We start from the raw sequence: 15,576 nt of genomic DNA on the forward strand, positions 1-15,576 counted from the left end.
AAATGCCTCTTGGGCAGTATGCTCGGGGTTTCTGTCTAAATGGAGAAACATCTAATTTTTTACATATTTGTTTATATATTTTAGCTATATATTTGGAGTCACCAATAAAATTAAGCACCAACTGTCTCATAAGTTTTGATTCTAAACCTCAGAATCAAAGAAAAACTGCATTTTTTTCAGGTTGCCCGAGCTAATGCGCATGCGCACTCAAAAGAAACGAGATCACGACACCAACCTGATTTATGGCCGTTCTACATATTATGATCCTCTGGATAATGATTGTCTGATCGTGCTGCTCTTCTGAAGTGATTCACAACTTGGTCCCAATGGCGAATGATCTCCTTTAGAAACAATAGCGACTTTTTGTTTACAAGTTTGGGGTGGTTTAAGTAGTCATGTGATGTGCGTTTGACATGACAGACTATATCTTGCGTTCGTTTCATACAGATTAAAAAATTTTTTTTACAAATTTGCTATCAAGTGCACTTGGTTTATTTAAAAGAATGGATTTCAAGCTTTATTTGGATATATTTAAAAAGTTCAGATGCAAAAAACCTGTACCAAAAGTGACCTCTCAATTTATCATCGAAAATGAGCATTATTCTTCGTCTCCTTTATGTAAAGTAATTTCACTTATATCAGAGAAGTATAAAGTACTAGAGACCCAGACTTAAGTAAAAGTACAAGTACTCTATCAAAAAAGTGACTTGAGTAGAAGTTAAAGTTCTCTTTAAGTACCATACTTAAGTGGAAGTATTCAACATTTTTTGTATTTAAGTATTGCAAGTAGTTTATTTCAACATTTACTACTCAAGTACTGAAAGTAAAAGTACAAGTATTGTGTAATGTAGTTATGAAAGAAAGCAGTCAAAAGACATCATATTGTTTTGTTTATTTTAAATATCCCTTTTTATTTTTTAACACGTAATTAAGCAGAACGAAAAGAAACATGGCTTACCAAATGTTTTTCTCTTGGGCTTGAACCACAGATCTAACAGATTATAACAGCTTTAACACACACCTTTCAACGTTGTGTGTCGCAGAAACACTCCGTAATCCACTCCAAACGCTATTGAAACCCATTTTCGCATCACAAATTACCGGTTGTAAACAATGTAAAGACGGAGATTGAGTTTTACAACATTGCTCCGTGTAGTGAAATAGCAGCTTGTGTGCTGTGCCACCTTCATTGTAGTAAGAGCGGTATTTACTTGCCCTCGCCTCATTCGCCATAATATTACTGCGACCTCACGGATTGGAGATAAACGATGTCAGTACGTATTAGCTGGTTATGACCAATTACTAAACTGATATTAATAATTTTGACATCCCTAGTAACAAGTAACGATGCAGCACATAACAAATCTATCGGAGTAAAAGTATTAAACTCATCGAAAATATGTACTGAAGTAAAAGTGGAAGTAGGAGAAACAACAATACTCCAGTAGAGTACAGATACAGCCTTTTAGTACTTAAGTACAGTAGTGAAGTAGTTCCACTTCGTTACTATACATCTCTGGTCTATATCGATGATTAGCTCCTGTACTAGCAGACAAGGCTTCATTCTTCAAATTGACCATTACACTTTTCCCTTATTTAAGGGTGCTTTCACATCTTCATTTGGTCCGGACCAAGGGTAATAAATGATACATTGTTGCATCTTTTGCCGTCTTTGGGTTGTTTTCACACCACACTGCTTTCTTTGGTCCGAACCAAGTGTGCCGCAAGCCTACGTTTGAGTGAGGGTCTCGGCCGTTAGATCGCCCCCTGGGGGCTGGCTGCAGTACAAGTCATAAAGCCCGCCTCCTCCGTGTTATGAAGGAGACTTGAGCCCAAATAAAAAAAAATATTACGCTTGCAATAAAATGTCCTGAAAGATAGTTCTGGTCGATTAAGGCACTAGTTATTGTGCTGAAATAGGTGCAGATCTTCATTTTTGTAAACAGTTTGTTTTTTGCAGTAATTTAATGCTGGGCGTGTCATCGTGATTAACAGCTGTGATTGACAGTTTCTCAAAGCGCGGCGTCTGAGCTTCGGCAGGAGACTGAAGTAGACTGAAATGTTATTATTCGATTTCTGTGTTATTTTACCATGACAAAATGAGTTCAGCAGTAAACTATAGTTTCTGACATACATGATCCTGGTGGAACACTGTTTATTCACTAAGTTCAGGGCTTTTTTCGGGCTTTATTAGTTTGCTGATACACGCCTAGCCACCCAGATAGCAAAACACAGTTCCGGCTAGATTCTCGCCTGCCGGAGACTTATCTCTTAGAGCTCAGACTGACTAACGTTACCTCTGCTGGACCTACTCCGGATGCCTGGACTCACTACCCAATTCCAGCCCGAGTCAATCGAGCTAGATGCGGCGGCCGAGCGAGCAGGCGCTGCCGCATGCGAGCCGGAATCAGCCCGCGACGCCGCGAGTAGGTTATGCGCTGCGGCCCGGAGCTGGCGCGATTGAATATATAAAACCCTCATATTTGTTAACGTTATTACATCCATTTGTGTTGATATGACAGCAAACGCATGCTGAGAAGTTTGGGGGGCGTAGTTGATTTTACATAAAGCGTTTGATTGGAAGCTCGACTCTGCTCATTTTCGTGGCTCCTCCTCTGGCTCCATCAGAAAATCCTTCTGCGCATGTCAAGGCTCCAATTTCAGCAGTCTTTTGCGACAGTTTGTGCCCGTCAAGCAGGCGTTTTGCCCTCAAGGCGTTCAATGGGAAAAAGGGCTGTCGCGTCGTCCATATTTTTTACAGTCATTGGTCCGAACCAGTTGAAACAAACCAAAATGCAGTCATCTGACAAAATCCACATCTCTCATTGGCCAGATGTTGTTGAACATATTTCCTATACTGCTTATTGATTGGTCAGAATTCACGTGCGGGAAAATGCCAGTAAACTCCCACAGGTAAACAAAACCTTTTACTCTGGAGGAACGACTAAGCTGGCTGATTGTATCACTGTTTTAGACAAACTATACATTACGAAAATGAAGCCTCGGCTGGAAAACAGTGTTTAATGCATGGCTTGTCACTTCAGGAGGAGACGTGAATTAATTTAGCTAAACTGCGACATGCTCATCTTGCGGAAATATTACCAACGATCCATCAGGTAATGTTTCCCCCCTCTCTCTCTGTTGGTGAAGCGCTGTCAACAAATATTTTTCCTCCATATCCCATAATGCACAGCGCATCGGCCAACGGCAGCTGATTTAGTCCAGAAGGCGCAGTACTTTTTGCGGTTGGACCTGTTTTAGTACGGATCATGTTCTCACCACAAACGAACCGCTCCAGGGTTCGTTTGAAAGTGTACCGAGACCACCTCTTCAAGCAGGTCTCGGTGCGCTTATTTTGTCCGATTGCTGCATTCTCACCTGCCCAAACGAACCACACCAAAAAGGAAAAAAAACTCTAGTGCGATACAATCAAACTAAATAAGTCAGGTGTGAAAGCACCCTAAAACTATACTGGTGACATGTCCTGTGTATACTACAGTCTTTGATAAGTGCCTTCTTCCAAAAACATTTTTAAAACATTGTTCAAGACCCGAAAAACAAGATTTGATTTATTTTCTTGTATGACCAAAGCATAAAACTACACCCAACAGATGTGTATTTCTCGCTCGATCTCTAATTTCAACCTAAAGCCCTACATCCAGTCGCACTTGTCAGCCTGAAATGCGTTTATCTGTTCTATTCTGGAAGTGGTTTGAATGCTCATGTTTTCTTTTCATCCACACACAGATAATGAACACACACGGACACAATGTTAGCCTCACACAGATTCGCTCGACAGGAGATAGCTGTACCTCCACCCACTCTTCTCCATGGCCTATCTGCTATTGTTTGGCAAAAATGTATTTCTCTGCGCAAAAAGCTTGCCTCCCCACAAGCGTCAGATAAAGAGATTGGAGCTTGAAAGGTCTGGGCAGAGACAGAGGACATGATGTCCCGCTGAGAGATGACCAATGCCCTGAATTCACAGACCAACCTCGTTGGGACAAGAGAAAGATTCACGCCGACCCCTGGCTGAGTCTTTTATGGCCAATATAGGTCACACACCACTGTTTGCACACACACTGAGTTCCTGTCTCCCTACTTACACACACACACTTATATTCTTATACTCTGAAAGCGTTCTGTCTGCATGAGATTTCTCTGTCAATGATGGACAGCGGGGTTTCGGAATGGCATGTGTCCCTCTATTCCCAGTGGTGACGGGTGTAAATGGTGGTTCACAAAGAGGCCTCAGTCTTCAGTGACTCCAGACGAGAGCAAAGGAACAGCCCCCAAACTCTGCAGCTTTATATTTAGGCCCTTCTAGCTGACAGCTAATCCAATGCACCACACACAGCTCTGACATTTAACAAAAGTCCTGCCAAAACAAACCACAAATACAGATCTGCTCAAGGTGGACTCACGGCGTACTGCTGTTTACACAACAAATACGCTGATGTCAGATAGGTAAAGCATGCAAAACATACACAGTCATTCATGCTAGATAGACAGACAGAAAATCATCCACACTCAAGTGACAGACAGATAAGAATAGTACACTCTCAGAACAAAGAAAAGTTGCATAGCTGTCATCACCGGGGTGGTACTGTAAGGTACAAAATGTAGAAAGTATCTTTTTAAGGCACATATGGCAGATATTAGTATCTCAAATGTACCTACAGTAGTACAACTTTAAAAGGAACATATGTTACCAGTAAAAAACAGACAGAAAATTATCCACATTCCAATGACAGACCAAATAATAGATGCTGACAAAATGATATAGGAAAACAGAAGAGAGCAACAGAGAGTCATTCACACTTGAACAACAGACACAAAATGAAGCAGACTAAAATGACAGACAGAATAATAGATACTGACAGAATGAGAGAAACAAACAAGAACTGCAGACAGTCATCCACACTAGACCAACAGACAGAAAATCATCCGGCCTCAAGTGACAGACAGAATTTCACTCGGTGGTATGTGAGGTATGGTAGGTTTTGGCATGGCTTGGCTCACTTCAGTTTGATTTTGTTCTGCTCAATTTGCATGTCCACTGCAGTTTTATACCTAATTGAAGTGGGTAGTAGTTGCACCACCTCAGCTGCCAGTACTTCCTGAAAAATATTAAATTATGGGTCTTCCCATGCATCTACTCCTTGACTGCCAATGAGATGAACAGTTTCTACTGACCATGATGTTGTTGTTTCTATTTTTTTTTTTTGCATTTGTGTTCCTTGGCGTGGTATAAAACTGCTTTAGTCATTCAAACCAATGCATTTCATCTCTAAAATAAATGCTACGGGCCGGTATGACGCAGTTCCTTTTTGCGCCTACCAGCTGACTGTTTACCTCTATATGGACGGCTTTTCTCGTAAGAGAAATTTGTGATCTTAAAAAGCGTAGATATCTGCCTCTGATAGATTCCTGAAAACAAAAGCGGCAAAAAACTAACCTCCTGGGATGTATTTACAAAAAAGTATATAGGGTACGTATTCACAATGAGCCTGGGTTGAACAATACAGGCTGCTGCTGACTATTTAAATATAGTACGTTCAGTGTCTCATAAGCGAATCTCAAATCTCGAACCAATCAGCGATCTAAAAGTGTGTATTTGTCACATTTTGGCAATGGTATGGCTTGCTTGGAACCTCACCTAAAGCAGTACTAAAAATACTAGTTATTAGATACAGAATGCAGTGGAAAAGCCCCCAAATTTTGTGCTGTACTAAACCATGTCATATCATGTAGTGGAAAAGTGCCTACATTTACTGACAGAGCAAACAGACAGGAATGAAAGACAACCATCCATGCTAGAACAGCAAACAGAACAATACAAAAACTACAAAAGCTTGACATTTCAACAAAGAAATGAAAAACAAACATCCATATAATAAACAACAAAATGTCAAATAAGGGCAATCATGGTAGAACACCAAACAGATAAAATAATGGACAGAACAGCCAACAGATATATTATAATTATATGACAAACGACATGCATGCACTGAAAAAAATAATATTTCTGCAAAGTTGTTGCACACAATTTCTATGGGTTGAATTTAAACAAATGTTGTTTGCTTAAAATCAGTGCAAATAAAACTGTTTACAACCACTTACCTTTAAAAAATATTTAATATACAGGTATATAATATCATATACCTGTATGTTATTAAACTATTACAATGACCATATTTTATCCATAACCTACAGAAGATAGAAACAGTATTTAATAGTTACATAAAAAGCAACAACATGCAAATAAAAAGCCATCAGCCTTTCAATTCTTTTTCCATTAGATTGCGACCCCTGGGGTTATTACTCTAGATTAATAACACAGCAATAGTGTTAGTTGCAGTAGATTTTTTTTTTATGGCACAATGTTAAACTTTGACACCTTTACGGCACACACATACATTAAAAATAAAGGCTAAATAAATTAAAAATAAAATAAATCTCCATGTGGTGGTCTCCAAAATTAAACCAAGAATAGTATTGTGCTGTAAACACTGTGCCCACCATTCTCATTAAGTTAGGTTAATATTAAATTAAACAAATTAATAATGACTATAAAAATGATATTGTCGTTTCTTTTTTGTGCTGTCAATAATCTTGTTTATATAGTTCATATTGCTGTGTGTGCACTATTGTGTGCAATGTTTGTATGTTTATAACCACCTTAAAGGATAGTTAAGGTCGCCAGTCACTGGAATTGTTATTTTGGGGGTATTGAGCTGAAAAGTTTGAAAACCCCTGACATACAGTAGAGCAAATAAGCATCCATACTACAATGTCAGACAGACAGACAAAACAGTAGAATATAAGTCAGACATCCATGCTAGAACAATAGAAAGACAGACAGGTAGAACAACATTCATACTAGAGTAAAGCAACAGATAGAACAACAGAAACAGACAGAATGATAGATTCCCAGAAAGACAGACACATATAGCAAACAATGAAATGCCTGCGTTTTCTCCATAAGAATTACAGATCAAATTGGCTTTCCTCATTTCACTCAGACACGCTCTAAGAAATTTAATCTCGTCCAGAAATAGATTCCTGCCCAGAATGTCTATGATTGTGGTGGCACATTTTCACCAAATGGTCTGCTCATTTATTTGGCCATTTGTGAAATATTGATTATTCCTTCATTCCTTCTTCGATTATACCCAATAATTAGTCAAATGTATCACTTACAGTAGGTTTACTTCAATGCATGTAGGAAGAGCATGTGACTTTTGTCAACAGACACTCTTAGTGCCTGACAAAAGCTAAAAACTACCAATTCATTAAAATGTGTTCATGAAATCCCAGATTTGTGACTAAAACATCACTTCTTAATAGTTGCACAGACATTTAACTCTTTTAGAGACTCCTAGCAAATTCTCCCTTTTATCAAAGTCTTGCACATGTGAAGCAACGTAGCCTTTGATGCATTGTTTAGATCGATTTCATTTTTTCTCTCTAGTTTACTGTTGGTGGCTGTTTTTCCCCTTTGACATCCATTGTAACCATATTTTTTGATTGCAAAGCCATGACATCATATAATCATGCATTTTTGATTGTTGGTGGTTTTCGCTGTTCGGAAGAGATAACATTTGTAATTTGTACTGTTGATCATCAGTGGGCATTAACCCTGTAAATAGGCCTGCGCAAAAAAGCTGTTTCTGGATTTCACATGAAGTATAACAGCAAGTTAAAGTGTGTGTTTGTGTGTGATAGTGACCTTTGTGCATTTACCTTCATGTGTCTGAGAAAATCAGAATATGAAACAAGATAAAAGAAAGAATCCTTTTTTTTTTTTTTGCATCGTCTTAGATCACCACCAGGACTCTTCCTAGAGCTGGCCGGCCATCTAAGCTGAGTGAAATGTGGTTACAATAAAAGTCAATAGGGCAAAAACAGCCACCAACAGTAAATTAGGGAGAAAAAAAATGAAAATCTAACAATGCATCAAAGGCAATGTTGTTACTAATCGTTCACATGTCCAAGACTATGATAAAAAGTAAAAAAAAAAAAAAAAAAAAAAAAAACTTTTTATAAAGAAAATGTGTCATTTTGTGTTTTTTTTTTTTTCAAAATATCTGTGACAGATATATCTGTGATTAAAGAGTTAAAAATCCTGTATTTTTTTAAACATTGAGTAGTTTTGATCAGGACTAAGGTTGATTAACATTTTTATGCAAAATAAATTGAAAGAAATATTTATTTGATGCATTTCTACATCGGTTTAATTTTGTACATGTTTTTATCGTGAACAAAACAAAAGGGCAGTAAATATGAACAGTGCACAAGGGTTAAAGTAAAAAAAAAAAAACAATCAGGAAACAAAGTCGATACTTTAAACGAGCAACCTTCAAATGATCAAACTGTCCTCATGGGAAAATATTTTATTCCATTCCTTTCGGTTCATTTTGCCATCTTTTGTTCCCATCTCTTTTGAGGCGTCCTCTCATCTATCCGTCTTTTCCTCTTGGTATTCCGGTCAGTCAGCCGGCAGAGGAGAAAAATATCCTTCAGGATGCAAATGAAGGCACTAGATCATGGCCAGGGGCACAAATGGCAAATTAACAGCACCCTAATTAGACTCATTAATGAAAGCTATGGGGCGTGGGCTGGAACGCTTTCATCCTTAACATCCCACTCCACTTACTGGCTGTATGCTAAAGAATGCAGACACAACACTGAACGATTCCATAAATCAGCCTTTATGGAGAACGTTCGGGAATGTTTCTGTGATTTTCATAAACACGTCACATATGTCTTAATGATTTATTGCACTGTCTTTTATGATTGTTAATAGCTCTGTTTCCCCCCACATGTCCACATACACTCCCATGCTATACGAAGAAGAAAAATGACTTTCTTCTGAGGGCAGGTGATGTGGGTAGAATAGGATTTCAATAGGCATTGTTAAACAGCCTTAATGGCACTGCACTGGAAAAAGATGGATTCAAGGTGAACATTATCATTTTTCTACAAGCTTCTGTTCTGTATTCCTGCTGGCTGTCTCTCGCTCATCGATGGTGTTTTGAGATATTGTGAATCGCAATTGATGCTAGTCTAGAGTAGCCAGTTTAAATGTAGATGGTTGTGTATTGCTGAACTGGGGTGCGTTTCCTAAACAACAACATAACTCGTGATTGAACTATCATAGTATGATGCATCATTTGGGAAAATAACGATGTAGTGATGAGCAGATCAGCAGTTTCTGAAATACTCAGACCAGCCCGTCTGGCAACAACAACCATGCCACGTTTAAAGTAATTTAAATCACCTTTCTTTCCCATTCTGATGTCTGTCTTTGCCAATATGTCAACACGCTGAATGCATTGAGTTGCTGCCATGTGATTGGCTGATTAGAAAATTGCATTAACGAGCAGTTAGACAGGTGTACCTAATAAAGTGGCATAAATGTTTTTAAAATGCAATTGTCAATTTAAAGGGTCACGAAACCCAAAACACATTTTTTGAGCTGTTGACAGTTGTATATGTGTCCCACACTGCTAAAAACACTATTAGGACACCTATATTTCACAAAAAAGTGTAAATTGGTTGTTTTTGCGTTATTTCAAGCAAATTCGGACTTCCGGTTTAAAACTAATTTTTGAAGCTGCGTCACAGTCATGACATAATAGCGTTGTATTCCAGCGTGCAGACTGGACGTCTGTGTTAATGCATGAGTAAGGCTTGGTTCAAGCAAATCAGCGCGCTCCATTGTGCAACTTCATTAATATTCATTAGTGTCATAGTGTTTAGACGGCAGAGACGCCGCGTTTTGGCAAAACAAGCGTGAAGTGTTGCTTTTATAGTTTGCTGCCGTTAAGTTTTGCTTTCATTTTCTCTCTGTGAGAGCTCAGACTCACGTGTGAATTAACAGTGTACGCGACGCTCGACAACAATAACTTACGTGTCTAAGGAGGATTATTGTTTACCTGAGAGCTGTTCTCATTTGCAAATGCAGAGATCCGGATTCACTTGTAGTCTTCTCTTAATAAAGACGCGGCTCTAGTTGCTGGTGATTGTCCTGTCTCTACAGATTTGGCAAGTGAGCGACAAGTGCTCTTTGTTTATTCAGTTTGTTCGTATCGAACTAAGTTAACTATTGCACTGAGTACAAACATGTTAGCACCACAACCAAACTTTAACCTCGTGTAGGATTTTCGCCGCATTTAGTGACCGTAATAACACAGGCGGCTTTCTGATGCTACCTGCCGAGTGCATCTAAGTTTCCGGGAAATGCTGAGTTTTTTTTTCTCTCATTCGCCGTTCGATATCAAACATTGCATGAAAAATACACGCTTAGATCAGTTCCTCGAATCAAATATTTTGTTTGTCGCGAGGAACATGAATGAATTCCCTGAATGAAAGAGCCAGACTGCAGTTAAAGTCCACCATTTAATATTTTGGCAAATAATTCGACTACAGATGTCCATGTAAACACCGTCACTTTGTCCCCTGTGTGGGTCTGTGTTTTGACTTGGAAAGTGAGCGCGCCCAAATAGACACTCCCACACCATGCCTCTTTACTTCCTCCGACACTCCCCCCTAAACAAAGCAGGACACGCCCACTTTTCTGACTTTTAGTAGAGGTGTGAAAACATCCTGCTGAAACGAGGGGGTTTCATGGCCCTTTAAAGATTGCTAAAACAGAACTGTAAAAATACTCTAAAAACAAAATACACCTAAGAGAGATGACTTTATTGTTTTGTTTTATTTTTAACACATACTTTTTAATTAAAGTTTAAATGTTAGAATGCTCTAAATGAACAGGGCATAGGGGGGATAACTGGGAATAGATCACAGCCAGAAACTACAGTATTTGTTTCCAACTACAGCTCTGGAGGTGTAGTTGCAAGCATACAAGTTTGTGCTGAATGGTTGTTGGATCTATGGATTTGCAAAACGCCGAATCAACGAACTATGTTTGTAACAACAAAATGTGTAACACGAATTTGCTAACGATGGTTATGTAAACTTACCCCTGACTGTTTCACTGAAAAGAATAAATCATTTGTCATTACTATAATCGAAGAAATAAGCAGAGTTCTAAGAACAGACATTGTTGTGTTAACACAGCTTTGCTGGATAACATATGAGACCTCTTGGAAGAAACATTTGTAGTCTGGTGAGATTATAGTTTATAGTCGAGGCAAGTGTATCTGTAAGAACTATGTGCTAATGGGAACAAAATGAAAAAGTCATGACTTTCTGAATGAGCGGTGCGTGTGTGTGTGTGTGTGTGTGTGTGTGTGTGTGTGTGTTCACATGAGATGCACTGCAAGCTAGAATTTAATTAGATTTTTGCACACTGTTCTTGTGCAGTCTGCTTGACCAGAGAAAACAATAAATAGTATTGATCATAAAGAAATTACATTCTGAGTTTCAAGTATTTCCTTCAGAAAAATAGAAGCATCTCGAAATATTCTGCATTGCGCAGATAATATAGTAGTTCCATTTATGAACTCTGTGCATTCCCTTATTTGAGTATAACTTGTTTTGATATCTTGGATATTTTAATATCACAATATACATTTAAGCTCGATATTATTCATACTCCTGGCAAATTCTGACTTAAAGTTTTTAATCAAATGTAAATGAGAACACAATGATGTCTATTGACTTGGTCTAACTACTTACTGGGAGAAGCCTGCGTCTTTCCAGTCAAAAAAAAAAGAACTTCAAAAGCAATAATAAAGGCAACTTGACTGTAAGAGCAGTTATACCAAAAAAGATTGGGGTCAGCTTCAGCTTTTCTTTGGTGAGAATTTATTAACAGATTTGATTTAAATACTTTTTTTTTTTTACTTTCTGTCTGTCAGAAAAAGTATCATGGTTTTTAAACATTACAATAGCATTAAGAAACATAAGCAACTCCAGTAAATATACATATTAATACATGCGACACTAAAGACTGGAGTTATGAAAGTCACCTTACCAGCACAAGAAAAAAAAACACTGTAAAACACACTGAAATAGTTTTAAATAGAAAGAAGTTTCTTTTGCTTTCAAGTCAAACAAATAACAATATATTATTGTTACAATATTGTACTGTTACATAAGCCTGAATTGGTAACAATTAGATTACAGAGTAACAATAATTATACAATAAAGAGCCTGTATTATGCATTATAAAAGGTCATATTTTGGTTTTGAGGGTCGCTCCATGTTTCATTGCTCCATGTTTTAAATTTCTGTCCAGAGAGGTCATGTTTTGATCCTTGATTGGTCTCAAGTTATGCGATTTCGCAGGTCAGAGTTCACCAAGCTTGAACTTTGCCCTGCAGCAACCAGCTAAACTTAACGCATGACCCTGCGTTTCCGGTCTAACACATTCGCGTGCGTATGAATGGAAGTCTATGGCAGGAAAAGCCCAGTGTGATGCAGCTTTACTGATACTTTTTACCCAATTACCCCAACGACTTCGATAAGATTTGTTCAGCGTTTCATTTGTTCCCAAACCCCTACTTTATGTGAGGCTAATTTGTGCTCATTGGTCCCAGTCTGTTGATTGGTCGACTGCATTCAGCCTATAGCTGTGGTCACACTAGAGTCACACTAATTCTGTCTTACGGTGCTGTGAAGAGGGATGGGATTAAACAAGATGATTATGACATTTAAAAAGCGAGCGATTGAACCATATTTTAAATTTATGTCCAAAGAGGTCATATTTTGATCCTCGACTGGTCTCACGAAGTCAAGTGATGCGATTTCGCAAACTTGATGCACAAACTTGCGTTTCCGGTCTGACACGTTCACGTGCGTATGAATGGAAGTCTATGGGGAGACTTCCTACGCAGATAACACCCAGCTCTACCTATCAACCAGACTCAACCTCAAACTCCCACCTTCATCTCTTACTAACTGCTTTGCAGACATCAAGTCCTGGTTTACGTCAAACTTAGTGAAATCAAATGACAATAAACCCGAACTTCTACTTACTTAGGTACATGATCCACTTTAAACAAATTACATAACTTTTCTATTCCCACAGATGATTCTGCTTTTACCCCCTCCATTCAGGGGAGGAGTCTGAGGGTTATCTTCAACAGCACTTTTTCATTCTCTGCACATGTTAATAATGTAACCCGGTCCGCTTATTTTCACCTTCGAAATATAAATAGTTTACGTCCTCCCCTCACACCTCATTCGACTGCTCTTATGGTTCATAGTTTAGTCACATCCCGTTTAGATTACTGTTATTCTCTTCTGTTTGGCCTCCATAATAAAACTCTTCATAAATTACAACTGGTGCAAAACGCTGCAGCTCGTATTATCACAAAAACCCCCACTATCTGTCACATCACACCCATTCTACAACAGCTTCACTGGCTTCCCATCTCTTTCAGAATTAATTAGAAAATACTTCTTCTCACTTTTAAAGCCATTCACAATCTTGCTCCTCCATACCTTACTAATGTCATTCATATCGCCACACCTTCTCGAACACTCAGGTTTTTTTTTTTTTTTTCATTCCCCTCACCGTTCCCTCAGAAATAAATGTACGCAAGCCGTAACTGAGGTGGTATCTTTTTAAAAGGTGCACATTTGTACTTAAAGGGTCTATTTTGGTACCTCAAAAGTATATATTAGTACCTAAAAAATTAAGAGGAACTTTTCTACTTTTTAATCAAATCAAATCACTTTTATTGTCACATCATCAGCAGCACGTGTGCTATTATGAGTGAAAAGCTTAGGTGCTGGCTCCAGACAGTACAAAATGCAGATGCAAATACATTAACAGTGCAAAATACAGACAGTACAAAATACAACCGCATACTCCCAAAAAAACAGGACAATGTAACATTGACATCGATATGTACAATGAAAAGGTGTACACATAGTTGAAGGCAGTACTGTTTCAAGTATGGATTGGTTAAAGTGCAGTGCATGCTACATATTGATGTTGTGCAGTGAGGGGTATGGAAGAGTCTGTGTGGGGTGTGTTAAGTGTTCATCAGCCTGAAAGTCTGAGAGAAGAAGCTTTCCTTCAGTCGGCTAGTGCGTGATCGAATGCTGCGGAACAGTCTGCCTGAGGGTAGCAGAGAACTAATATGGTACTAATATAAGGTATTAATATGGACCTTTTAGTTACAAATGTGTACCTTTTGAAAAGGTACCACCCCAGTGACAGCTTACAAACCTTTATTTTTAAGAGTGTGGGAAGCAGATCCTTTAGCCACTTTGCTCCTCAGCTTTGGAATTCACTTCATCCTGATCTCCGTAATTTAGACTGACTTTCACAATTTAAAAGCAAGCTCAAATCATCTGTTTAGAACAGCTTATTCTCTTTAACCAGACTGCATTTTTTAAAATTTGTATTGTATTCTATTGACTTTTATTGTGTTTTTATGTGAACTGATTGTTCTAGCTGTCCTGTTTGGTGACCTTGAGTGTCAAGAAAGACGACTAAAATGCATTATTATTATTCAGTATTAATACACACAGTGGCAAAAAGTGAAATATTTTGAAAATTGGCCGCGTAGCACGTGTGAGGATCAGCTGATGGTGGCCATAGCAAAAGCAAACGGCAGAGGATCGTGAGCACAAAACGCATTTAAATTGGTAAAGGAAGAAGCATGCTTTGCGTTTCCAATGTTGTTTTGAATGCGATATGTGAATAGCCCCTATAAACATTTTACCTGAGAGATACATTACAAGCACTGATCTATAACAGATATGTGATTACAAGCTGTGACGAGTGATTAAAACTTACAACACGCAATTAGATATATATTTTGCAAACTACAGAAAACCAGGCAGCCATTTTAATCACATATACTTTTGAGGTACCATTACGGACTTTTCAAGTACAAATGTGTACCTTTTGAAAAGGAACCACCCCAGTGACAAATTGCGTACATTTATTTCTGAGAGTATAGGCATGTCCAAGCTTGGTCCTCAAGGCCCGGTGTCCTGCAAAGTTTAGCTCCAACCCCAATCAGACACACCTGGGCTAGTCAATCAAGCTCTTACTGCTTTCTAGAAACATGCTTGCAGGTGTGTTGAAGCAAGTTGGAGCTAAAATCTGCAGGACACCAGCCCTCCAGGACCAAGTTTCGACACTCCTGACTTACAGGATCTAGAGGAAAAAGAAACTGGTCCAAACTGTGTAACAGTTACTGACAAAGTCCTATTGACCTTATTCTCCGCAGACGAGCGGGCGCTGCCATTTGAATCTTTTTGGCACGAGACTTCCGGTCTCATTCACTTCCATTAATTTTTAGACATTAAAAACTGCTCGTTTCGCTGTTTGATGTTGCAAACTGATATTTCCTTGTTATATTATTCTACTTGGTCTGTATAATCATGCAAACATTTGTTTGTAGAGCAAGTAGTTTGACCGTTTTTTGCCGTTTATTATTCCTTTTCATTTCTCCCATAGGCGACTTTAACGGAAGTTCTAAGACAATCGCGAAAACAGGCACACTTCCGCAGTTTAGAATAAGGTCAATACATTAGTAGTCTTTGCTGATCCTTCCTTTAAAAACAAACTGCTAGTGTCCGAAGCGAAAGGCGAGTTCACGTTTTACCAGACCTGGCAGTTCATATTTGGTGTTGCTTTGTGTC

The 15,576-nt window shown here is 38.5% G+C and overlaps 1 long non-coding RNA gene across 2 annotated transcripts in view; it reads right to left on the reverse strand.

Annotated features, from left to right (window-relative positions):
* LOC141379125 (uncharacterized) overlaps window positions 1-15,576 on the reverse strand; it is a 137,266-nt gene that overhangs the window by 111,917 nt on the left and 9,773 nt on the right. The gene's annotated exons all lie outside the window — the stretch shown is intronic.

The sequence above is a fragment of the Danio rerio genome, chromosome 19 (genome assembly GCF_049306965.1).
Source record: "Danio rerio strain Tuebingen ecotype United States chromosome 19, GRCz12tu, whole genome shotgun sequence".
Classification (NCBI taxonomy): Eukaryota; Metazoa; Chordata; class Actinopteri; order Cypriniformes; family Danionidae; genus Danio; species Danio rerio.